At 45.4% G+C, this 27,865-nt stretch overlaps 1 long non-coding RNA gene, 1 other non-coding gene and 1 pseudogene across 2 annotated transcripts; 2 read left to right on the top strand and 1 right to left on the bottom strand.

Moving 5' to 3' along the window:
* Positions 1-22,940, bottom strand: part of LOC115146894 (unconventional myosin-XVIIIb-like) — a 38,067-nt pseudogene extending 15,127 nt beyond the window's left edge.
* trnaa-ugc (transfer RNA alanine (anticodon UGC)) lies at positions 18,410-18,480 on the top strand. Its single transcript has one exon. It is a non-coding gene; the product is annotated as a tRNA-Ala (tRNA).
* Positions 22,941-26,693: 3,753 nt separating the features above from the next.
* Positions 26,694-27,773, top strand: LOC115101052 (uncharacterized). Its single transcript, XR_003859248.2, has 2 exons — positions 26,694-27,090; positions 27,395-27,773. It is a non-coding gene; the product is annotated as an uncharacterized LOC115101052 (long non-coding RNA).
* The last annotated feature ends 92 nt before the right edge of the window (positions 27,774-27,865 follow it).

The raw sequence follows: 27,865 nt of genomic DNA, 5'->3' as shown, positions 1-27,865 counted from the left end.
TGCTCAGGATTCAAACCTTCTCAAGCAGCTGACACTCAGTAACTGTTTTGACCTTACGCAGTGGTCCCAGTCTGTGGTCAGTAGCGGTGACCTACCCGTCTCTCAGAGGACTTGTGTACATCCTCTAACTCCTCTTCTTCATCCTCCAGCTCTTTGTGATGGATCTGTTTCCTTCTCTCCATCTCAAAATGCAGGTGCACCTAGAGGTGGAGAGGTGGAGAAAGAGGGAGAGAGAGAGCAGACAGTTGAGGTCAGACATCTTGCAAATTAGTTTGTCTGGGTGAGAGTGTGCTATATGTTTGTGAGTGTGTGTGTGTGTGCGTGCGCACGCATGCATACCTGCTGCAGCTGTTGTTGTATCTTGGCAGTGAGCTTGGTGAGCTTCTCTCCTCTCTCATTGGTCTGGGTCTCCAGGAGGCGGAGCTGCTTCTTCAGGTCCGTCAGCGAATCAGAGGCCAGGTGAAAGGGCACGCTGAGGTCACGGATCTGGTCACACAGCTTCTCCTTCTGCTGTTGCACACGTACCACCTCCGCCTGGCTCTAATACACACACATACAGAAGTTAATAAGGCTGTGCCTAAAGGGCAAAAGAAGTGGAGGTGGTTTGGCCCAACTTCACGCCATGTGATTAGTAACCTTGCCTGAGACCTTGAACCTTGTGTTTACACCCAGACCCTCGGCTTAAAGGGATGTGTGTAGAGAAGAGTCCTGAAGAATCCCAATCACAACCCCTCCCTCCAGATGCCCCACACCTGTTCCCGCGACCATCCTAAAAGGCCAATCCAATCCCCTTAACCGGCAAACCTTGAATCTACTTTACCTCCATACAGACCCTCCTCCCATGTGACTCTGCTACAAACCAAGGTTGTTATATTAAACTAAAAATTAAATTAAAATAAGAAAAACTTTCGAAAAACTAAAACTATACTGAAACTAGTATCTTCGTCTGCAAAATAAAATAAAAACCATCATAAATGAAGTTTTATCAAATAAAATAAAAACCATCATAAATTAATGTTAAGTTTTATAAAATAAAATAAAAACCATCATAAATTAATGTTAAGTTTTATAAAATAAAAACCATCATAATATAATTTATGTTTTATAAAATAAAATAAAAACCATCATAAATTATGTTAAGTTTTATAAAATAAAATAAAGAATACTTTGGGCAAAAATCTATTAGTGTTTTCAAACTTTTTTTGCAATGGGGTTTTCGAGCTTCTAACTCTGGCAGGTAAATACTGCCAGTAGATGGCAATGTTTCAAAAATGCCTAGCATGTGCATCACTATTACAAGCTAATACCAAGGAGGACAAGGCGGAGCAAGAGGATTACCTCTGCCCAAAATCTGTCCCCGCGAGATAAGCAGACCTTTTTGCATGAAGGTCTATGAGAAAGGGTCAAATTACGTGAGGCTTAGTTGACCAAACAGAGTAATGTTTAAGTTGTTACAAATGTACCCCGATAAGTTGGCTAGAATGGTCCCACCTGATCTTGTCTCCTCCCGCCTGCCTTCCATCTTTGAGGACATGTATTTCATTGCTAGAGGGGTTAATTGAACATCTTGTCAATATAATAGATCATATTTGCTATCACTAGCTAACAATAGGGAAGAAGGGGGCAATAAGCAGACCAGAGTGGCCCCGCCCCAAACAGAAAAATTGGCTAGTGAGATGTTTTATTCTGGGGTGGGGGCAATAATCTGACAACGGTTGCGTTCCCCTGCTCAGACGTTGCATGCATCAGTCAATGGTTGCTTGCCATCGACAGTATCATGGACCGACAGATTGCAATAACATGTGTGGTTAGCTGATATTTAAAATACCTGTCAGGCGTCAGCAACGTCTAAACTTTGGAATGCGGCCTAAGATTGATTTATAATTGAAACATAACCAAACCTGTGACCATCACCTTATTGCTGCCCCCCAGTGGCATGAAGTGACAAGAAAACACAAACTATAAGCCAACACACAAATGGCTTCTAACCTCCCACGCATAGGCTTCTTTCTAATCCCTAACACTAAAACTGGAACTAAATAATATAAAAACTAAATATAAATGTTTTTATCAAACTGAAACTAAATAAAAATGAGTACTAAGAACACAAAGGTAACCTGCCTAAATGACTACCGACCCATGAAGTGCTTTGAAAGGCTGGTCATAGCTCACATCAAAACCATCATCCCAGAAACCCTAGACCCACTCCAATTTGCATACCGCATCAACAGATCCACAGATGATGCAATCTCTATTGCACTCCACACTGCCATTTCCCACCTGGACAAAAGGAACACCTAAGTGAGAATGCTATTCATTGACTACAGCTCAGCGTTCAGCACCATAGTCCCCTCAAACCTCATCACTAAGGTAAGGATCCTGGGACAAAACACCTCCCTCTGCAACTGGATCCTGGACTTCCTGACGGGCCGCCCCCAGGTGGTAAGGGTAGGTAACAACACATCCGCCATGCTGATCCTCAACACGGGTGCCCGTCAGGGGTGCGTGCTCAATCCCCTCCTGTACTCCCTGTTCACTCATGACTGCACGGCCAGGCACGACTCCAACACCATCATTAAGTTTGCCGATAACACAACATTGGTAGGCCTGATCACCGACAATGACGAGACAGCCTATAGTGAGGAGGTCAGAGACTTGGTCATGTGGGGCCAGGACAACAACCTCTCCCTCCCTGATAGTGGACTACAGGAAAAGGAGGACTGAGCACACCCCCATTCTCATCGATGGGGCTGTAGTAAAGCAGGTTGTGAGCTTCAAGTTCCTTGTTGTCAACATCACCAACAAACTAACACGGTCCATGAAGAGGGCACGACAAAACCTATTCCCCCTCAGGAGACTGAAACAATTTGGCATGGATCCTTCTACAGCTGCACCTTCGAGAGCATCCTGATTGGTTGCATCACTGCCTGGTATGGCAACTGCTCGGCCTCCGACCGCAAGGCACTACAGAGGGTAGTGCGTACGGCCCACTATGTCACTGGGGCCAAGCTTCCTGCCATCCAGGATCTCTATACCAGGCGGTGTCAGAGGAAGGCCTTAAAAATTGCCAAGGACTCCAACCACTCAAGTCCTAGACTGTTCTCTCCGCTACCACACAGAAAGCAGTACCGGAGCACCAAGTCTAGGTCCAAGAGGCTTCTAAACAGCTTCTACCCCCAAGCCATAAGACTCCTGAACATCTAGTCAAATGGCTACCCAGACTATTTACATTGCCACCCCACCCCCCTCCCCCTCTTTACACCACTGCTACTCTCTGTTGTCATCTATGCATAGTCACTTTAATAACTCTCTACACACAACCTCAAATAACCGGTGCCCCCGCAGATTGATTCTGTGTCAGTGACCCCCTGTATATAGTCTCGCTAGTGTTATTTTACTGCTGCTCTTTAATTAGCTTTTATCTCTTATTCTTATCCATATTTTTTTTAAACTGCATTGTTGGTTAGTGGCTCGTAAGTCAGCATTTCACTGTAAGGTCTACTACACCTGTTGTATTCAGCATTTCACTGTAAGGTCTACTACACCTGTTGTATTCAGCATTTCACTGTAAGGTCTACTACACCTGTTGTATTCAGCATTTCACTGTAAGGTCTACTACACCTGTTGTATTCGGCGCATGTGACTAACAAAATTTGATTTGAAATCAAATCTGAAACAAAACTGAATTTCAAATGAAAACAAATATAAAATCACATAACTATAATAATCTTGCGTTGCCTTTTCTGTGTCAAAACTCGCATTCTGGCATTTATTCTGCACACTCACCGATGCATCATGAAGTATAACCCAGATCAGCAGCTAACATCCAGTGCAGTCAAATCTTCCGTTCGGTGTGTGCGAGTTGGACCTATTGTTCAATGAGAATGAAAGGCAGTTAACCTATAGTAGTTAACCCAGCTTGTCCCCGTCCGGAACTCTCTGCTCTGAACTCTCTGTTTCTCCTCCTCCATCTGTTTCTCCAGCGCCCCCCTGGTGACCTTACACTGGTCCAGATGAGCCTGAGAGGGAGTGAGATAACCTCACAGTGTATAATCTGTCGTGGAAATGACGTGAGATTTTACTTCTGGGTTAACCCGAGGTTACATACTGCATTATGTGACACAATTGTAATTGTGCTGTGGCCGTTTTGAGTTATACAGAGATAGATACATGTGTTGTAATCCTAGCTGCATTTCCTTGTTCTCCCTGCTGAGTCGTAGTCTCTCTCCTCTCTCCGTGTCCATCGCCTGACTGACAGCGTCACCGCTGAAACGCTCGCCACTTAGTTCCGACGACACCGCCGTCACCTACGGGACGCACACTCGCGTCTACTTGCAACCAGAACTTTACCCACCGTCCTCAAACTTGACACGTTACGGTCCCCTAAACTTAACACAATGTACTGTCCCCCTAAACTTGACACAATGTACTGTCCCCCTAAACTTTACACAATGTACTGTCCCTCTAACTTTACACAATGTACTGTCCCCTAAACTTTACACAATGTACTGTCCCTCTAACTTTACACAATGTACTGTCCCTCTAACTTTACACAATGTACTGTCCCCTAAACTTGACACAATGTACTGTCCCTCTAACTTTACACAATGTACTGTCCCCTAAACTTGACACAATGTACTGTCCCTCTAACTTTACACAATGTACTGTCCCCCTAAACTTTACACAATGTACTGTCCCTCTAACTTTACACAATGTACTGTCCCCCTAACTTTACACAATGTACTGTCCCCCTAAACTTGACACAATGTACTGTCCCTCTAACTTGACACAATGTACTGTCCCTCTAACTTGACACAATGTACTGTCCCTCTAACTTGACACAATGTACTGTCCCTCTAACTTTACACAATGTACTGTCCCTCTAACTTTACACAATGTACTGTCCCTCTAACTTTACACAATGTACTGTCCCTCTAACTTTACACAATGTACTGTCCCCCTAAAATTGACACAATGTACTGTGCCTCTAACTTTACACAATGTACTGTCCCTCTAACTTTACACAATGTGCTGTCCCTCTAACTTTACACAATGTGCTGTCCCTCTAACTTTACACAATGCGCTATCCCTCTAACTTTACACAATGCGCTATCCCTCTAACTTTACACAATGCACTCTCCCCCTAAACTTTACACAATGCACTATCCCTCTAACTTTACACTATCCCTCTAACTTTACACCATCCCTCTAACTTTACACCACCCCTCTAACTTTACACCACCCCTCTAACTTTACACCACCCCTCTAACTTTACACCACCCCTCTAACTTTACACCATCCCTCTAACTTTACACCATCCCTCTAACTTTACACCACCCCTCTAACTTTACACCATCCCTCTAACTTTACACCATCCCTCTAACTTTACACCACCCCTCTAACTTTACACCACCCCTCTAACTTTACACCATCCCTCTAACTTTACACCACCCCTCTAACTTTACACCACCCCTCTAACTTTACACCACCCCTCTAACTTTACACCACCCCTATAACTTTACACTTTCCCACCTTGGTCTCCGGGATGTCAGTGGTCTGTCTCAGCTCGTTCCTCTCCCTCTCAGACGTCGTCTCAGAGCCATGATCTCATCCTGGGGAATCAAAGTATTTTACCACATCTCCTATCGCCAAATCTGCAATGTTAAAGCAAAGCTCTTGTAACTCTGTCTTTGGGTCGATTCAAAAGGCTTTGGACTCTGGATCAAGTAGTTCCCTTGGTTCTAAGTCATGAATCAATTAATACCTATTTAGCCCCCGAATCACTGAGTAGTCTCTGAATTAACTAATACCTCTTTAGCTCTGAATCACTGAGTAGTCTGTGAATCGATTCCTACCTCCTTGGCTCTGAGTCTCTGATCGTCCATGTTAACATCCAGTAGGGGGCGTACTCTACACAGCAGTTTCCACCAGATCCACACATCTCAGAGTACGGATGTTACTCTGGAAACACCTCACAGCCATCTGCTGCACCTGTATGGGGACAGACAGAGACACCGGCATCCTACCTACTGTACCTAACCACAACTATAGGAAGACACATTATCGGGTGATACCGTCATGCCAGAGTCACTGAATGTGTGTGTGTTACACCAGCGCCTACCTAACCTAACACATTACAACATGTTTCACCTGGGTTAGCAGTCAGGGGTTAGAGGTCATAGGTCAGACGGCATTGTTGTCTAGCCAGGTGTCCCATACAGGCAGCATGTAGCTGAACCAGCCAATCACTGACCAGCTTGTCTCTCTGCTGCTCCCAAGTACTTTAACACACCTCGTTTCATGAACACCTGGGGAGGGGAGAGGAGAGAGAGAAAGAATGGGGAAAGACAAGGAGAGTAGGTAGCGAGAGGGGGGAAGTGAGAGGGAGGGAAGAGACAAAGAGAGGGAGGGAGACAGGGAGGGAGGCAAAGAGAGGGAGGGAGAGACAAAGAGAAGGAGGGAGACAAAGAAAGGGAGGGAGAGACAGAGAGGGAGGAAGTGAAAGACAGAGAGAGTGGAAAAATGTAGTGTAACTAGCTAATCTTCAGAAACACTGTGTCAGAGACTGACTCTAAGGAGCTCAGTACTATCAGAACAGAAGCTCCCTCCCTCTGTCCCTCCCTCCCTGATACTCTTCCTGTCCAGATCCAGATCTACCAGCAGCTCCTCCACTTTCCTTCCTCTCATCCGGGGTGATGAAGACTGAACCATACCGTTTCATGACCAGAGGAGACAGAGCCTGGAAACGACACCTGAAGTCACTCAGAGTCACATGTTCCGAATAACCTGGGAGATAAAGAGAGAGAGGGAGAGAAATAGAGAGCCTTCAGAGCCAAAATTCCCTTTATCAACTTGATAACCTATGCAGAATGGCCAACACTACTAACCTGTGCACAGGGGCTAATTCTAGGCTAACACTAACCTGTGCGCAGGGGCTAATTCTAGGCTAACACTAACCTGTGCACAGGGGCTAATTCTAGGCTAACACTAACCTGTGCACAGGGGCTAATTCTAGGCTAACAATAATCTGTGCACAGGGGCTAATTCTAGGCCAACACTAACCGGTGCACAGGGGCTAATTCTAGGCCAACACTAACCGGTGCACAGGGGCTAATTCTAGGCTAACACTAATCTGTGTACAGGGGCTAATTCTAGGCCAACAATAACCTGTGCACAGGGGCTAATTCTAGGCCAACACTAACCGGTGCACAGGGGCTAATTCTAGGCTAACACTAAGATGTGCACAGGGGCTAATTCTAGGCTAACACTAACCTGTGCACAGGGGCTAATTCTAGGCCAACACTAACCTGTGTGGTAGAGCTGCAGGGTGGGGAGGATGTGTGCAGAGTGCAGCTGGACCCTGAGAGCAGGGACGTCAAAACATCCGCTACCGCTATCTGTCTTAGCAAACACACACTGCATGAACACTGGCCTGGCTCGGCCAATCAGATTCAACAGAGCATCCTGGATGGAGGGGGAAGGAGAGAGGTGGAGAAAAACATCCTCAGATAGACAGAGTAGAAGTGTGGGATTTTGTATGTGTGTGTTTTACAGTGTTATAGTACTTAAGGCCTGTAGTTTGACTTACGGTCTGTAGTTTGACTGATATACAGTGGGAGTGTATATTAGGGTACTTACGGCCTGTAGTTTGACTGATATACAGTGGGAGTGTATACTAGGGTACTTACGGCCTCCAGTTTGACTGATATACAGTGGGAGTGTGTATTAGGTACTTACGGCTAGGGTACTTACGGCCGGCCGGTAGTTTGACTGATTTACAGTGGGAGTGTGTATTAGGTTACTTACGGTCTGTAGTTTGACTGATATACAGTGGGAGTGTGTATTAGGTACTTACGGCCTGTAGTTTGACTGATATACAGTGGGAGTGTGTATTAGGTACTTACGGCCTGTAGTTTGACTGATATACAGTGGGAGTGTGTATTAGGTACTTACGGCCTGTAGTTTGACTGATATACAGTGGGAGTGTGTATTAGGGTACTTACGGCCTGTAGTTTGACTGATATACAGTGGGAGTGTGTATTAGGGTACTTACGGCCTGTAGTTTGACTGATATACAGTGGGAGTGTGTATTAGGGTACTTACGGCCTGTAGTTTGACTGATATACAGTGGGAGTGTGTATTAGGGTACTTACGGCCTGTAGTTTGACTGATATACAGTGGGAGTGTGTATTAGGGTACTTACGGCCTGTAGTTTGACTGATATACAGTGGGAGTGTGTATTAGGGTACTTACGGCCTGTAGTTTGACTGATATACAGTGGGAGTGTGTATTAGGGTACTTACGGCCTGTAGTTTGACTGATATACAGTGGGAGTGTGTATTAGGGTACTTACGGCCTGTAGTTTGACTGATATACAGTGGGAGTGTGTATTAGGGTACTTACGGCCTGTAGTTTGACTGATATACAGTGGGAGTGTGTATTAGGGTACTTACGGCCTGTAGTTTGACTGATATACAGTGGGAGTGTGTATTAGGTACTTACGGCCTGTAGTTTGACTGATATACAGTGGGAGTGTGTATTAGGGTACTTACGGCCTGTAGTTTGACTGATATACAGTGGGAGTGTGTATTAGGGTACTTACGGCCTGTAGTTTGACTGATTTACAGTGGGAGTGTGTATTAGGGTACTTACGGTCTGTAGTTTGACTGATATACAGTGGGAGTGTGTATTAGGGTACTTACGGCCTGTAGTTTGACTGATATACAGTGGGAGTGTGTATTAGGGTACTTACGGCCTGTAGTTTGACTGATATACAGTGGGAGTGTGTATTAGGTACTTACGGCCTGTAGTTTGACTGATATACAGTGGGAGTGTGTATTAGGGTACTTACGGCCTGTAGTTTGACTGATATACAGTGGGAGTGTGTATTAGGGTACTTACGGCCTGTAGTTTGACTGATATACAGTGGGAGTGTGTATTAGGGTACTTACGGCCTGTAGTTTGACTGATATACAGTGGGAGTGTGTATTAGGGTACTTACGGCCTGTAGTTTGACTGATATACAGTGGGAGTGTGTATTAGGGTACTTACGGCCTGTAGTTTGACTGATATACAGTGGGAGTGTGTATTAGGGTACTTACGGCCTGTAGTTTGACTGATATACAGTGGGAGTGTGTATTAGGGTACTTACGGCCTGTAGTTTGACTGATATACAGTGGGAGTGTGTATTAGGGTACTTACGGCCTGTAGTTTGACTGATATACAGTGGGAGTGTGTATTAGGGTACTTACGGCCTGTAGTTTGACTGATTTACAGTGGGAGTGTGTATTAGGGTACTTACGGCCTGTAGTTTGACTGATATACAGTGGGAGTGTGTATTAGGGTACTTACGGCCTGTAGTTTGACTGATATACAGTGGGAGTGTGTATTAGGGTACTTACGGCCTGTAGTTTGACTGATATACAGTGGGAGTGTGTATTAGGGTACTTACGGCCTGTAGTTTGACTGATATACAGTGGGAGTGTGTATTAGGGTACTTACGGCCTGTAGTTTGACTGATATACAGTGGGAGTGTGTATTAGGGTACTTACGGCCTGTAGTTTGACTGATATACAGTGGGAGTGTGTATTAGGGTACTTACGGCCTGTAGTTTGACTGATATACAGTGGGAGTGTGTATTAGGGTACTTACGGCCTGTAGTTTGACTGATATACAGTGGGAGTGTGTATTAGGGTACTTACGGCCTGTAGTTTGACTGATATACAGTGGGAGTGTGTATTAGGGTACTTACGGCCTGTAGTTTGACTGATATACAGTGGGAGTGTGTATTAGGGTACTTACGGCCTGTAGTTTGACTGATATACAGTGGGAGTGTGTATCAGTCCTAGACTGTTCTCTCCGCTACCACACAGAAAGCAGTACCGGAGCACCAAGTCTAGGTCCAAGAGGCTTCTAAACAGCTTCTACCCCCAAGCCATAAGACTCCTGAACATCTAGTCAAATGGCTACCCAGACTATTTACATTGCCACCCCACCCCCCTCCCCCTCTTTACACCACTGCTACTCTCTGTTGTCATCAATGCATAGTCACTTTAATAACTCTCTACACACAACCTCAAATAACCGGTGCCCCCGCAGATTGATTCTGTGTCAGTGACCCCCTGTATATAGTCTCGCTAGTGTTATTTTACTGCTGCTCTTTAATTAGCTTTTATCTCTTATTCTTATCCATATTTTTTTTAAACTGCATTGTTGGTTAGTGGCTCGTAAGTCAGCATTTCACTGTAAGGTCTACTACACCTGTTGTATTCAGCATTTCACTGTAAGGTCTACTACACCTGTTGTATTCAGCATTTCACTGTAAGGTCTACTACACCTGTTGTATTCAGCATTTCACTGTAAGGTCTACTACACCTGTTGTATTCGGCGCATGTGACTAACAAAATTTGATTTGAAATCAAATCTGAAACAAAACTGAATTTCAAATGAAAACAAATATAAAATCACATAACTATAATAACCTTGCGTTGCCTTTTCTGTGTCAAAACTCGCATTCTGGCATTTATTCTGCACACTCACCGATGCATCATGAAGTATAACCCAGATCAGCAGCTAACATCCAGTGCAGTCAAATCTTCCGTTCGGTGTGTGCGAGTTGGACCTATTGTTCAATGAGAATGAAAGGCAGTTAACCTATAGTAGTTAACCCAGCTTGTCCCCGTCCGGAACTCTCTGCTCTGAACTCTCTGTTTCTCCTCCTCCATCTGTTTCTCCAGCGCCCCCCTGGTGACCTTACACTGGTCCAGATGAGCCTGAGAGGGAGTGAGATAACCTCACAGTGTATAATCTGTCGTGGAAATGACGTGAGATTTTACTTCTGGGTTAACCCGAGGTTACATACTGCATTATGTGACACAATTGTAATTGTGCTGTGGCCGTTTTGAGTTATACAGAGATAGATACATGTGTTGTAATCCTAGCTGCATTTCCTTGTTCTCCCTGCTGAGTCGTAGTCTCTCTCCTCTCTCCGTGTCCATCGCCTGACTGACAGCGTCACCGCTGAAACGCTCGCCACTTAGTTCCGACGACACCGCCGTCACCTACGGGACGCACACTCGCGTCTACTTGCAACCAGAACTTTACCCACCGTCCTCAAACTTGACACGTTACGGTCCCCCTAAACTTAACACAATGTACTGTCCCCCTAAACTTGACACAATGTACTGTCCCCCTAAACTTTACACAATGTACTGTCCCTCTAACTTTACACAATGTACTGTCCCCCTAAACTTTACACAATGTACTGTCCCTCTAACTTTACACAATGTACTGTCCCTCTAACTTTACACAATGTACTGTCCCCCTAAACTTGACACAATGTACTGTCCCTCTAACTTTACACAATGTACTGTCCCCCTAAACTTGACACAATGTACTGTCCCTCTAACTTTACACAATGTACTGTCCCCCTAAACTTTACACAATGTACTGTCCCTCTAACTTTACACAATGTACTGTCCCCCTAACTTTACACAATGTACTGTCCCCCTAAACTTGACACAATGTACTGTCCCTCTAACTTGACACAATGTACTGTCCCTCTAACTTGACACAATGTACTGTCCCTCTAACTTGACACAATGTACTGTCCCTCTAACTTTACACAATGTACTGTCCCTCTAACTTTACACAATGTACTGTCCCTCTAACTTTACACAATGTACTGTCCCTCTAACTTTACACAATGTACTGTCCCCCTAAAATTGACACAATGTACTGTGCCTCTAACTTTACACAATGTGCTGTCCCTCTAACTTTACACAATGTGCTGTCCCTCTAACTTTACACAATGCGCTATCCCTCTAACTTTACACAATGCGCTATCCCTCTAACTTTACACAATGCACTCTCCCCTAAACTTTACACAATGCACTATCCCTCTAACTTTACACTATCCCTCTAACTTTACACCATCCCTCTAACTTTACACCACCCCTCTAACTTTACACCACCCCTCTAACTTTACACCACCCCTCTAACTTTACACCATCCCTCTAACTTTACACCATCCCTCTAACTTTACACCACCCCTCTAACTTTACACCATCCCTCTAACTTTACACCATCCCTCTAACTTTACACCATCCCTCTAACTTTACACCACCCCTCTAACTTTACACCACCCCTCTAACTTTACACCATCCCTCTAACTTTACACCACCCCTCTAACTTTACACCACCCCTCTAACTTTACACCACCCCTATAACTTTACACTTTCCCACCTTGGTCTCCGGGATGTCAGTGGTCTGTCTCAGCTCGTTCCTCTCCCTCTCAGACGTCGTCTCAGAGCCATGATCTCATCCTGGGGAATCAAAGTATTTTACCACATCTCCTATCGCCAAATCTGCAATGTTAAAGCAAAGCTCTTGTAACTCTGTCTTTGGGTCGATTCAAAAGGCTTTGGACTCTGGATCAAGTAGTTCCCTTGGTTCTAAGTCATGAATCAATTAATACCTATTTAGCCCCCGAATCACTGAGTAGTCTCTGAATTAACTAATACCTCTTTAGCTCTGAATCACTGAGTAGTCTGTGAATCGATTCCTACCTCCTTGGCTCTGAGTCTCTGATCGTCCATGTTAACATCCAGTAGGGGGCGTACTCTACACAGCAGTTTCCACCAGATCCACACATCTCAGAGTACGGATGTTACTCTGGAAACACCTCACAGCCATCTGCTGCACCTGTATGGGGACAGACAGAGACACCGGCATCCTACCTACTGTACCTAACCACAACTATAGGAAGACACATTATCGGGTGATACCGTCATGCCAGAGTCACTGAATGTGTGTGTGTTACACCAGCGCCTACCTAACCTAACACATTACAACATGTTTCACCTGGGTTAGCAGTCAGGGGTTAGAGGTCATAGGTCAGACGGCATTGTTGTCTAGCCAGGTGTCCCATACAGGCAGCATGTAGCTGAACCAGCCAATCACTGACCAGCTTGTCTCTCTGCTGCTCCCAAGTACTTTAACACACCTCGTTTCATGAACACCTGGGGAGGGAGAGAGAGAGAGAAAGAATGGGGAAAGACAAGGAGAGTAGGTAGCGAGAGGGGGGAAGTGAGAGGGAGGGAAGAGACAAAGAGAGGGAGGGAGACAGGGAGGGAGGCAAAGAGAGGGAGGGAGAGACAAAGAGAAGGAGGGAGACAAAGAAAGGGAGGGAGAGACAGAGAGGGAGGAAGTGAAAGACAGAGAGAGTGGAAAAATGTAGTGTAACTAGCTAATCTTCAGAAACACTGTGTCAGAGACTGACTCTAAGGAGCTCAGTACTATCAGAACAGAAGCTCCCTCCCTCTGTCCCTCCCTCCCTGATACTCTTCCTGTCCAGATCCAGATCTACCAGCAGCTCCTCCACTTTCCTTCCTCTCATCCGGGGTGATGAAGACTGAACCATACCGTTTCATGACCAGAGGAGACAGAGCCTGGAAACGACACCTGAAGTCACTCAGAGTCACATGTTCCGAATAACCTGGGAGATAAAAGAGAGAGGGAGAGAAATAGAGAGCCTTCAGAGCCAAAATTCCCTTTATCAACTTGATAACCTATGCAGAATGGCCAACACTACTAACCTGTGCACAGGGGCTAATTCTAGGCTAACACTAACCTGTGCGCAGGGGCTAATTCTAGGCTAACACTAACCTGTGCACAGGGGCTAATTCTAGGCTAACACTAACCTGTGCACAGGGGCTAATTCTAGGCTAACAATAATCTGTGCACAGGGGCTAATTCTAGGCCAACACTAACCGGTGCACAGGGGCTAATTCTAGGCCAACACTAACCGGTGCACAGGGGCTAATTCTAGGCTAACACTAATCTGTGTACAGGGGCTAATTCTAGGCCAACAATAACCTGTGCACAGGGGCTAATTCTAGGCCAACACTAACCGGTGCACAGGGGCTAATTCTAGGCTAACACTAAGATGTGCACAGGGGCTAATTCTAGGCTAACACTAACCTGTGCACAGGGGCTAATTCTAGGCCAACACTAACCTGTGTGGTAGAGCTGCAGGGTGGGGAGGATGTGTGCAGAGTGCAGCTGGACCCTGAGAGCAGGGACGTCAAAACATCCGCTACCGCTATCTGTCTTAGCAAACACACACTGCATGAACACTGGCCTGGCTCGGCCAATCAGATTCAACAGAGCATCCTGGATGGAGGGGGAAGGAGAGAGGTGGAGAAAAACATCCTCAGATAGACAGAGTAGAAGTGTGGGATTTTGTATGTGTGTGTTTTACAGTGTTATAGTACTTAAGGCCTGTAGTTTGACTTACGGTCTGTAGTTTGACTGATATACAGTGGGAGTGTATATTAGGGTACTTACGGCCTGTAGTTTGACTGATATACAGTGGGAGTGTATACTAGGGTACTTACGGCCTCCAGTTTGACTGATATACAGTGGGAGTGTGTATTAGGGTACTTACGGCTAGGGTACTTACGGCCGGCCGGTAGTTTGACTGATTTACAGTGGGAGTGTGTATTAGGTTACTTACGGTCTGTAGTTTGACTGATATACAGTGGGAGTGTGTATTAGGGTACTTACGGCCTGTAGTTTGACTGATATACAGTGGGAGTGTGTATTAGGGTACTTACGGCCTGTAGTTTGACTGATATACAGTGGGAGTGTGTATTAGGGTACTTACGGCCTGTAGTTTGACTGATATACAGTGGGAGTGTGTATTAGGGTACTTACGGCCTGTAGTTTGACTGATATACAGTGGGAGTGTGTATTAGGGTACTTACGGCCTGTAGTTTGACTGATATACAGTGGGAGTGTGTATTAGGGTACTTACGGCCTGTAGTTTGACTGATATACAGTGGGAGTGTGTATTAGGGTACTTACGGCCTGTAGTTTGACTGATATACAGTGGGAGTGTGTATTAGGGTACTTACGGCCTGTAGTTTGACTGATATACAGTGGGAGTGTGTATTAGGGTACTTACGGCCTGTAGTTTGACTGATATACAGTGGGAGTGTGTATTAGGGTACTTACGGCCTGTAGTTTGACTGATATACAGTGGGAGTGTGTATTAGGGTACTTACGGCCTGTAGTTTGACTGATATACAGTGGGAGTGTGTATTAGGGTACTTACGGCCTGTAGTTTGACTGATATACAGTGGGAGTGTGTATTAGGGTACTTACGGCCTGTAGTTTGACTGATATACAGTGGGAGTGTGTATTAGGGTACTTACGGCCTGTAGTTTGACTGATATACAGTGGGAGTGTGTATTAGGGTACTTACGGCCTGTAGTTTGACTGATATACAGTGGGAGTGTGTATTAGGGTACTTACGGCCTGTAGTTTGACTGATTTACAGTGGGAGTGTGTATTAGGGTACAGTACGGTCTGTAGTTTGACTGATATACAGTGGGAGTGTGTATTAGGGTACTTACGGCCTGTAGTTTGACTGATATACAGTGGGAGTGTGTATTAGGGTACTTACGGCCTGTAGTTTGACTGATATACAGTGGGAGTGTGTATTAGGGTACTTACGGCCTGTAGTTTGACTGATATACAGTGGGAGTGTGTATTAGGGTACTTACGGCCTGTAGTTTGACTGATATACAGTGGGAGTGTGTATTAGGGTACTTACGGCCTGTAGTTTGACTGATATACAGTGGGAGTGTGTATTAGGGTACTTACGGCCTGTAGTTTGACTGATATACAGTGGGAGTGTGTATTAGGGTACTTACGGCCTGTAGTTTGACTGATATACAGTGGGAGTGTGTATTAGGGTACTTACGGCCTGTAGTTTGACTGATATACAGTGGGAGTGTGTATTAGGGTACTTACGGCCTGTAGTTTGACTGATATACAGTGGGAGTGTGTATTAGGGTACTTACGGCCTGTAGTTTGACTGATATACAGTGGGAGTGTGTATTAGGGTACTTACGGCCTGTAGTTTGACTGATATACAGTGGGAGTGTGTATTAGGGTACTTACGGCCTGTAGTTTGACTGATATACAGTGGGAGTGTGTATTAGGGTACTTACGGCCGGCCGGTAGTTTGACTGATATACAGTGGGAGTGTATACTGGGGGTACTTACGGCCTGTAGTTTGACTGATATACAGTGGGAGTGTGTATTAGGGTACTTACGGCCTGTAGTTTGACTGATATACAGTGGGAGTGTGTATTAGGGTACTTACGGCCTGTAGTTTGACTGATATACAGTGGGAGTGTGTATTAGGGTACTTACGGCCGGTAGTTTGACTGATTTACAGCGGGAGTGCCTGCGTATGGCGGCCAATTCTCCACTGAAGGTCATTCTGACAGTGCCACTCCTCTGTAGCGAGCCCTGGCTGCCCCCTCCCAAACCTCGACACGGGGGGCACAGAGGCGGGGGGGCCGAACAGCGTCTTCACTACCCAACTGGAAAGAGAGAGAGAGAAGGAAAGGTTGAAGCGAACATTTTATTTTTTTTTAATTGTAAGGCACACATCAATAATACCCGTTTAGTAGGGTATTGGACACAATATTGACACAATATGGTAATAAGCCAAGGAGAGGTATATCTGAGTATATCTGAGATTGGGCAACACTTACACAGAGGACTTCTGCAGCAGCGAGATGGCATTGAGAGCAGATGGGTTGCTCTGAACCAGGCTGAACCATCATATCTGACCGGGTCAGAACCCATCAGATGGCTCACCTCCCACTGCAGGGGCTGCTCACACTGACGCACTGAGGAGACAAAACAGATATTAGAACTCAACTTCTACACTACTATACATCAGAACAACGTGTCCACTGCTTGCACAATATCTTCTGGATCACTGAAACAGACCAAAAACTGACATACACACTCTCGCCAATACTCCTGCTGTTGCACAAAGTCACACACTAGCAAACAAACACAGACGCCGCCGCCCCCCTTTTCTCCCCAATTTCTTGATATCCAATTACGATCTTGTCTCATCGCTGCAACAAGGCCGGGACTGTAACAATGGCGGGACTGCGATGCAGTGCCTTGGACAGCTGCGCCACTCGGGAGGCCCTCCCCCTTTTCTCTCTGGTTCTCTCTCTCCCCTCACCCCCCTCTCTCCCCTCACCACTCTCCCCCTGTCTCACCAGTGGAGCTGTAGTACTGGCAGACTCTCTCCAGGACAGTGTTTTCTGTCGATCCCGGAGTCACCCTCTCTTCATCCAGAACCCACAGCAGTCCTCTGGGGTCTCCCTCCGCCCCCCGCACCTAACACACACACACGGACACGCACACCATGTTCATCTGGTGGGCCAATCCGTGCCTGGAAAACACTTGGGCATTGGTGGCAGTGCCCCCAGAGGAGGCTGGGAGCTGTAGTCTATTTAGACGGTTGGTTATTGTGTATGTGTTAGGTACAGGAAGCGGGGGGGGGGGTTGTGTGTTTATTACCTGTAGAGCGGGCTGGCCTATGGTGGACACCACCACAGCAGGACTGGTCTCTGGAGCTTCAAAGTCTACTGGAACTCTCTCCTGAAACAACAGTACACATTACGTTACATGTTTGTGTGAGTGTGAGTGGGCGTAGCAGTTCTCCAGCTGTCTCCTGTAGGTGTACAGCAGATGCCAGTCCAGCGTGGTTGAAGTCCACGGAGAGAACCAACAGCGAAGCGAGATGAGGCGTCTCTGTGCTTAGAGCTCACACACCCAAAAGACCTCAGGATCGTAAACACTGCCTGGGTACGCTCCACTGGAAACACACAAGGAGAGACAACATTCTACACACAGTGTGCTATTACCTCACACCCTTCATAAATACACAAAGATTTCATATTACATTACGCAAACATGCACGCAATGCACGCACAAAGCACTCACCACTAATGCTGTCTCCGACCGTGCCAGCCTGTTTGAGGAGTGTGTGTGGGTGAAAGCTTGGCAGGAGGTGGTCTTGCCCGTGCCACTGCGTCCCACCGCGCACACACTCTGGTCCCTGCGCGTGCCTACCTTGGAGACATACACACGCCTGACTCGAGCGGCCAGGGCAGGGGGAGCGTCCCACACACTGTCCCCACGACGGGAATGAGGGGTCTGGGGAGAGGAGACCACAACATTCCCTTCTCATCAGAGTTTGCGTGGAACTACAGCAATATAACACCTTGCTCCCATCACTGACGGACCAGAGAGTAGAGACACTGGGTTTCCTGGAATGAATCACTCAGCAGAAACAGCACTTTCCGTGTTGGTTCAGCGGTGGCCAGAAGTTGAGCAGGTTGGGTCCAGCGTATGTGAGGGGCAGTCAGTTTCAGAATTGGTGGCAAGACATAAATTAGTCCTAAATATTTCAAAAACTAAAAGCATTGTATTTGGGGCAAATCATTCACTAAAACCTAAACCTCTAGTAAATCTTGTAATAAATAAATGAGGAAATTGCTTGGAGTAACCCTGGATTGTAAACAGACATGGTGTAGCTCAGTTGGTAGAGCATGGCGCTTGCAACGCCAGGGTTGTGGGTTCGATTCCCACGGGGGACCAGTATGAAAATGTATGCACCAAGTTGCTCTTGATAAAAGCGTCTACTAAAATGTACATGGAAAATGTCAACGCATATTGATGCAACTGTAGTAAAGATGGGGAGAGGTCTGTCCATAATAAAGCGCTGCTCTGCTTTCTTATCAACAAGGCAGGCCCTGCTTTTGTCACACCTGGACAACAGTCCAGTCATGTGGTCAGGTGCCACAAAGGGGGACTTAGAAAAATTACAATTTGCCCAGAACAGGGCAGCACAGCTGGCCCTTAAATGTACACAAAGAGAACATTAATAATATGCATACCTGTCCTGGCTCAAAGTAGAGGAGAGATTGACTTCTTCACCACTTGTATTTGTGAGAAGTGTTGACATGCTGAATCCACCGAGCTGCCTGTTTAATCTACTAGCACACAGCTTGGAGACGGCTCTGAGACAGGATTGTGTCGAGGCACAGATCTGGGGAAGTCCATTTCTGCAGCTTTGGAGGTTTCCAAGAACAAAGTGGCCTCCAAGATTCTTAAATAGAAGAATATTGGAACCAACCAGACTCTTCCTAGAAATGGCCGCCCAGCCAAACTGAGAAAATGGGGGAGAAGGGCCTTGGTCAGGGAGGTGACCAAGAACCCAATGGTCACTCTGACAGAGCTCCAAAGTTCTTCTGTGGAGTTGGGAACCTACCAGAAGAAAAATCATCTCTGCAGCACTCCACCAATCAGGCCTTTATGGTAGAGTAGCCAGATGGAAGCCACTCCTTAGTAAAAAGGCACATGGCAGCCCACTTGGAGTTTGCCAAAAGGCACTCTCTGCTCTGATGAAGCGAGGTTTGAACTCTTTGGCCTGAATGCCAAGAGTCACATCTGGCACCATCCTTATGGTGAAGCATGGTGGTGGCAGCCTCACGCTGTGGGGATGTTTTTCAGCGGCAGGGACTGGGAGACTAGTCAGGATCGAGGGAAAGATCAACAGTGCAAAGTACAGACACATCCTTCATGAAAACCTGCTCCAGAGATATCAGGACCACAGACTGGGGCCACGGTTTCTCTTCAAACAGGACAATGACTCTAAGCACACAGCCAAGACAACGCATGAGTGGCTTCGGGACAAGACTCTGAATGTCCTTGAGTGGCCCAGCCAGAGTTGGAGAGACCTGAAAATAGCCGTGCAGCGACGCTCCCCATCCAACCTGACAGAACTTAAGAGGATCTGCAGAGAAGAATGGGAGAAATACATGTGTGCCAAGCTTGTCGCGTCATACCCAAGAAGACTCGAGGCTGTAATCGCTGCCGAAGGTGCTTCAACAAAGTACTGAGCAATGTGGTCTGAATACTTATGTAAATGTGATATATCCGTTTTTTTTAAATCTGCTTTTGTTTTTTCATGATCCATTTTAGAATAATGAATAATGTAATGTAACAAAATGTGAAAAAAAGTCAAGGGGTCTGAATACTTCCCGAATGCACTGTATGTGGTAGTAGAGTAGGGGCCTGAGGGCACACACTCAATATGTTGTGAAAGCTGTATTGTAATGTTTAAAAAATATATGTTTAACTGCCTTCATTTTGCTGGACCCCTGGACTAATGGAGACCCTTGACAAATGCAAATTCAAAACGTGGTTAACACTATAATTTTGATACTATGGATTGTCAGTCCTTGCTTTGAATTTGGGAGTGGTTCCATTTCTCCAGGCCCATCCATAAGCTTTTCATCAAAACACAGGTTCCATTTCTCCAGGCCCATCCATAAGCTTTTCATCAAAACACAGGTTCCATTTCTCCAGGCCCATCCATAAGCTTTTCATCAAAACACAGGTTCCATTTCTCCAGGCCCATCCATAAGCTTTTCATCAAAACACAGGTTCCATTTCTCCAGGCCCATCCATAAGCTTTTCATCAAAACACAGGTTCCATTTCTCCAGGCCCATCCATAAGCTTTTCATCAAAACACAGGTTCCATTTCTCCAGGCCCATCCATAAGCTTTTCATCAAAACACAGGTTCCATTTCTCCAGGCCCATCCATAAGCTTTTCATCAAAACACAGGTTCCATTTCTCCAGGCCCATCCATAAGCTTTTCATCAAAACACAGGTTCCATTTCTCCAGGCCCATCCATAAGCTTTTCATCAAAACACAGGTTCCATTTCTCCAGGCCCATCCATAAGCTTTTCATCAAAACACAGGTTCCATTTCTCCAGGCCCATCCATAAGCTTTTCATCAAAACACAGGTTCCATTTCTCCAGGCCCATCCATAAGCTTTTCATCAAAACACAGGTTCCATTTCTCCAGGCCCATCCATAAGCTTTTCACCAAAACACAGGTTCCATTTCTCCAGGCCCATCCATAAGCTTTCCACCAAAACACAGGTTCCATTTCTCCAGGCCCATCCATAAGCTTTTCATCAAAACACAGGTTCCATTTCTCCAGGCCCATCCATAAGCTTTTCACCAAAACACAGGTTCCATTTCTCCAGGCCCATCCATAAGCTTTTCACCAAAACACAGGTTCCATTTCTCCAGGCCCATCCATAAGCTTTTCACCAAAACACAGGCGGGGTGGCCGCTTTGTTATTGTTTCAATTAAGGATTCCAGCTTTAGAGGCACCACAAGATGTGTTTGATGTTAATCATTAACAGGGAGACATTCTTCTATAGTTAATTAAGCACTGTATATTTGTCCCAACATGATTTATCATTGTTTTTGTGGAGAAAATTTCAGTCATAGGGGAGATTTCCTGGTTGTGATTCTAGTCTGTATTCTCAGTATTATTCTCACAGCACAACTAAACAGAGATTACCAGGGTTTATGTCTCAGGGGATTAAACTCTGATATGCATCCCTAATCTCTGATCCCTGTGTATGTGTGTCTGTGTGTGTCAATCAAATCAATCAAATGTATTTATAAAGCCCTTTTAACATCAGCCGATGTCACAAAGTGCTATACAGGAACCCAGCCTAAAACCCCAAACAGTAAGCAATGCAGATGTAGAAGCATGGTATGTGTGTGTGTGTGTGTGTACCAGGGTTCATGGGATGTGTGTGTGAGTATATGAAAATCTAAAAGGATTAATGCTGGCTAGATGACCTAGTCCGGGTATTCTCAAACTGGGGTATTGGGGGTAAGCCAAATAAAAATGTGATTCACATTAAAAAAAAATATATATATATATATATATATACATATAAAAAAATATATTTTCAAACAGTCCATTTATATTTTCCAACGGGGCTATACATTTGGGTGAGTTCCCCCCCCCCCCCCGCCTGAGTAGCCTTGTTTCACTGGCAAAAATAAAATAAACCATATAGTGTTCAGTGAAATAACAACACAATGTCAAATACAGGGAGCCTAGACACATAATTAACATCCAATCACATTAACCGTTACTCTCTCACGGGAAACCTTTACTCTTGGGCAGACATTTAGAAATGAAACATGACAATTTGAAAAATAAGCCACAGGAGTTTTCTGAGCGAGAATAAAGATGAATTTCGAGTAGTAAGACATGTATAAAAGCAACAGATACCATTAATAAGAAGGGGCTAGAAACATCTTTTATGGTGAGCTACCGAGTGGCTAGGACAGGCAAGCACCATACTATAGTAGAGGACTTCATTCTTCCTGCTGCTGATATGGCTGGGACAATGCTGGGGACCGAGTGGCTAGGACAGGCAAGCACCATACTATAGTAGAGGACTTCATTCTTCCTGCTGCTGATATGGCTGGGACAATGCTGGGGACCGAGTGGCTAGGACAGGCAAGCACCATACTATAGTAGAGGACTTCATTCTTCCTGCTGCTGATATGGCTGGGACAATGCTGGGGACCGAGTGGCTAGGACAGGCAAGCACCATACTATAGTAGAGGACTTCATTCTTCCTGCTGCTGATATGGCTGGGACAATGCTGGGGACCGAGTGGCTAGGACAGGCAAGCACCATACTATAGTAGAGGACTTCATTCTTCCTGCTGCTGCGGATATGGCTGGAACAATACTGGGGGAAAAGGCCCAAAAAACTATACAGACAATGCCTTCATCAAACAACACTGTTCCACGATGCATCAGTGACATGGAAGGAGATGTTTTGAAACAATTACTGCTTCACATACAAGCCAGTCAATTATATGCGCTACAGCTGGAGGAGTCAACAGACGTGGCGGGCCTGGCACAGCTCCTGGTATACGTCCATTCCGTTTATGGGGGTCAATTAAGGAAGACATCCTCTTCTGCAAACCCCTGGAAACCAGGACAACAGGAGAGTATATTTTTAAAGTACTGGACAGCTTTGTGAAATCAAATGGACTTTTATGGTCAAGATGTGTTGGTATCCTTACTGATGGCGCAAAAGCCATGACAGGGAGACAGTGGAATGGTAACGCAAGCAGTTGCTCCCGACGCCACTTTGTTACACTGCAGCGTCCACCGAGAGGCTCTTGCTGCCAAGGGAATGCCTGACAGCTTGAAAGACATTTTGGACACTAGTGAATATGGTTAACTTTGTTAAAGACAAGGCCCCTGAAATCTTGTGAATTTCCCTCATTATGCAATGATATGGGTTGCGGCCATGTCACACGTTTACAACATACAGAAGTGCGCTGGTTATCAAGGGACAAAGTATTGCCACGTTTTTTACATTTTTAATTGAGAGACGAGCTTAACGTTTTCTTTACTGACCATCATTTTCACTTGTCTGACCCCTTGTATGAGGACGAGTTTCTCACACGACTGGCCTGTCTGGGTGATGCTTTTTCTCACCTGAATGATCTGAATCTAGGATTACAGGGACTCTCTGCAACTATATTCAATGTGTGGGACGAAATTGAGGCTATGACTAAGAAGTTGGAGCTCTTTTCTGTCTGTATTAACAAGGACGACACACAGGTCTTTCCATCGTTTTCGGATTTGTTTTGTGCAAATGAACTCAAGCTTACGGACAATGTCAAATGTGATATAGCGAAGCACCCGAGTGAGCTGGGTGCGCAATTACGCAGGTACTTTCCTGAAACTGGATTCGTTATCCCTTTTATGCCCTGCCTCCAGTCCACTTACCGATATCTGAAGAATTAAATTGAATTTAAATCAGAAGCCACTGCCAGATTTCTGGATAGGGCTGCGCTCAGTTTCTTGTCTTGGCAAATCGCGCTTTTAACACACTGATGCCCCTTGCAACCATGTACCTGTGTGAGAGTGGATTCTTGGCCCTCACTAGCATGACAACTAAATAAAGGCACAGACTGTGGGTGGAAAATGATTTAAGACTGAGACTCTCTCCAATATAACCCAACATTGCAGTGTTATGTGCATCCTTTCAAGCACACCCTTCTCGTCAACCTGTGGTGAGTTATTCACCATTTTTGATGAACAAATAAGGTTTTATATGTAAGATGGATAAATAAAGAGCAAAATGATAGATTATTATTGCTTTATTATTTGTGCCCTGGTCCTATATGAGCTCTTTGTCACTTCCCACGAGCCGGGTTGTGACAAAAACTCACACTTATTTTTATGTTTAATAAATGTATTGTATAGTGTGTGTGTGGCAGGCTTACAATGATGACAAAAAAACAACATTTGAGAGTGCGCTGACCCTGGTGCTAGAGGGGGTACAGCTGGAGGTTGAATGTTTGAAGGGGCACGGGACTATAAAAAGTTTGGGAACCACCTCTCTAGCCTAATGACTCACACTAAATTCTTCCACTGCTCTGCCGTTCGCTACATACTATATAGTCTGAGACTGCCGTCATCGAAGTGGTCCGGAGTGACGAGGGGCGCTGTACAAAACAAAGTCACCAGCGATCGGATATTCTTTAACCTGTTAGTACTCTAGGGGCAGTATTTCATTTTTGGATAAAAAGACGTGCCCGTTTTAAGCGCAATATTTTGTCACGAAAAGATGCTCGAATATGCTTGGAATTGATAGTTTTGGAAAGAAGAGACTCTTACGTATCCAGAACTGCAAAGATTTTCACTGTGAGTCCCTTAGAACAAATGCTTCGGGCAAAACCAAGATGTATGACCGACCAGGAAATGAACAGGATTTTTGAGGCTACGTTTTCCATGATCGCCTTATATGGCTGTGAATGCGACAGGAATCAACGGACACTTTATCTTGTTTCCCCAAGGTCTCTGCAGCATTGTGACGTATTTGTAGGCATATCATTGGAAGATTGACCATAAGAGACTACAATTGCCAAGTGTCCCGCTTGGTGTCTGCGTGGCATTTGGTGCGCAAAAGTCAGCTCCCAGTGTTTTTCCATTCGAATCAGACAACAAAGCAGGCTTCAAGGCCGGTGCTTTCAATGGAGAGATATATGAGAAACCACCTTCAGGATTGATTCAAACAACGTTTTCCATGTTTCAGTCGATATTATGGAGTTAATTCGGAAAAAAGTTCGACGTGTAGGTGACTGAATTTTTGGTTAGTTTCGGTAGCCAAATGCATAGTAACAAAAGGGAACGATGTGTCCTACACAAGAATCTTTCAGGAAAAACTGGACATCTGCTATGTAACTGAGAGTCTCCTCATTGAAACATCTGAAGTTCTTCAAAGGTAAATTATTTTATTTGATTCCTTGGCTGGTTTTTGTGAATATGTTGCGTGCTAAATGCTAACGCTAAATGCTAAGCTAGCTATCACCACTCTTACACAAATTATTGATTTTCTCTGGTTCTAAAGCATATTTTGAAAATCTGAGACGACAGGATTGTTAAGAAAAGGATAAGCTTGAGAGCAGGCATATTTATTTCATTTCATTTGCGATTTTTAGAAATCGCTAACGTTGCGTTATGGTAATGAGCTTGAGGCTGTAGTAACGATACCGCATGCGGGATGGGGCGGACTATGAGGTTAAAGCAATCAGAGAATGGAGGCCCGTGAAGAATTTCCCACCCGCCGCTTCAGCCACGTGTGTTCTGGCTCCCGCAGTACGCAGGGTCGGAAAAGTAGTGCTGAACCCGGGTGTGTTCTGGCTCCCGCAGTACGCAGGGTCGGAAAAGTAGTGCTGAACCCGGGTGTGTTCTGGCTCCCGCAGTACGCAGGGTCGGAAAAGTAGTGCTGAAGCCGGGTGTGTTCTGGCTCCCGCAGTACGCAGGGTCGGAAAAGTAGTGCTGAAGCCACGTGTGTTCTGGCTCCCGCAGTACGAAGGGTCGGAAAAGTAGTGCTGAAGCCGGGTGCCATTAACACGCCGACCAATCCCACACAACACATACAGGGAACCACACGACAATACCACCACTTACCCAGGCGAAAGCCCTCCTTGTGGACCACACATCCCTCACCTGGCAGAGAGGAGAGAGAGAGAGAGAGAGAAAGAAAGCCGGAGAGCCAGAGAAAGAAAGCCGGAGAGCCAGAGAGCGAGAGAGAGAAACCTGTTTCTCAAAACCTGTTCACAAACCAGTTCTACTAACACACTGAAGCCTCAGGACCAGAACATCCAATCAAATCAGAATAAACCAAATTACAACACAGTCAAAACAAAACTACATTGCTTACTGGGAAACGCAAGCACAAGCACAAAGCAAAATGCAGTGCTATCTGGCCCTAAATCGACAGTACACCGTGGCTAACTATTTTACCATGGTTACTGATCAAAACCTTGAAAAAGTACAGGCTCAGCGAGCACAGCCTTGCCATTGAGAAGGGTAGACACAGGAAAACCTGGCTCCCTGTATAGGAAAGGCTGTGCAACCACTGCACCACAGCAGAACCTGAGACGGAGCTGCATTTCCTGACAAAATGTCAAAAATATAAAACAATTAGTGTCATTTCCCCAAATTTGAAACCCTTATTCAAGGTTTCAAAGACCCCGCTGATGAGAGTAGGCTACCCGTCCTGTTGGGGGAGGAGGCAGAGAGCTGTGGGTTGGCAGCGCACTACATTGCTGCCTGCCATAAGTTGAGGGACAGTGTCTGACAGACCAATCAACCTGCACATGTCCTCTACTGTATACTTATTGTTATTGTTGAATGTATGGTTATTTTGACACTTGGTTATTGTTGTTACTGTTGTACCGTTGACAATTTTGATTCTCATTTTTATTTTTATATTGTAAATATCCAAAATAAGCTTTGGCAATATGTACATTGTTACGTCATGCCAAAAAAGCAAATTGAATTTAATTGAATTGAGAGAAGAGAGCGAGAGAAAAAAGAGAGAAGAGCGAGAAGAGAGAAGAAAGAGAGAGAGAGAAGAAAGAGAGAGAGAAGAAGGAGAGAAAAGAAAGAGAGAAGAATGAGAGAGATAGAGAGAAAGGAGAGAGATGAGAAGAAAGAGAGAAAAGAAAGAGAGGTAGAGAAAAGAGCAAGAAAAGAAGAGAGAGAGAAGAAAGAGAGAGGAAAGAGAGAGAGAGAGGGAAGAGAGAGAAGAAAAAGAGAAGAGAGATTTAGCGAAAGAAAGAAAGCGTGAGAAAAAGAAAGAGAAGGAGGTGGGGGGAGAAAGAGAAATGCAAAATTGTGTGTTCTTTAGAAGGTGAATGTTCCACTGTGTGTATGTTCCAGGAAGCCAGGTAGCCTGGCGGCTAAGAGCTACATGAAGAAAAAAAATACAGCGCACGACTCATGCCAGATAAACCGAGTGCCTTTGCGATGCCCCAGTGCAGCAGGTTTGCATAGCACACATACGGTACGTACATGTCTTAGGACATGACCACGTGACATAATACCTCTCCTGTTCTGTTGCCCCTCTATCACTCCCTCTTTCTTCTTCTCCCCTTCTTTCTGCTCATCTTTCTTTACTTCCATTTTTGGCATCTTGACATCATTTGTCACCTTTTCTTTCCCTGACTTCACTTCCTGCCCCTGCTTCAACAGCTCAGTTTTCATTTCCTGTTTCTGCTTCGGTTGCTCTGTTGTAATTTCCTGTTTCTGCTTCAGCTGCTCTGATTTCCTGTTTCTGTGGCCGCTTCCTGTTTGGCTGTCTCCCCCAGGGGTGGGCTCTTGAGTTTGGGCGAGAGGACTCGCCAGGGCGTGGAGGACTTGAGATCTGATTGGTTGGAGTGGCGGCCTCGCTCTCCGTTGACCAACTGCTCGTTTCGCAGGGCCATCTCGGCCTCTAGGATTGGTGGAGTCTGATCTGGGAGGAGAAATTGCTGCGCCAGGCTGTCACTCAGTTTACTGTGCTGGAAAGAAACAAGATGGACGCCACCACAGTACATAAAAACACAAGGCAACGTGCTGCCTTTACTTGACCATTGGCTGACTTTCTATCGTCGACTGACTGACTGTATTTTCACTAGAGGCGAAAAAACGCAATTGAGTTAATTGCAGGATTTGCTGTGATTAAATGCAAGCTCCGAATTTGTTCAACTTGAGCTGTGATTTAAGATTTTTCATACAAAAAGCATCACTGTCGTTCTTTTAGCTGTATAGAATTTGGGATGTTTTCAAGTGCATTTTAA

Source organism: Oncorhynchus nerka, linkage group LG19, assembly GCF_034236695.1.
Source record: "Oncorhynchus nerka isolate Pitt River linkage group LG19, Oner_Uvic_2.0, whole genome shotgun sequence".
NCBI lineage: Eukaryota > Metazoa > Chordata > Actinopteri > Salmoniformes > Salmonidae > Oncorhynchus > Oncorhynchus nerka.
This window is presented reverse-complemented; position numbering and strand designations above follow the sequence as displayed.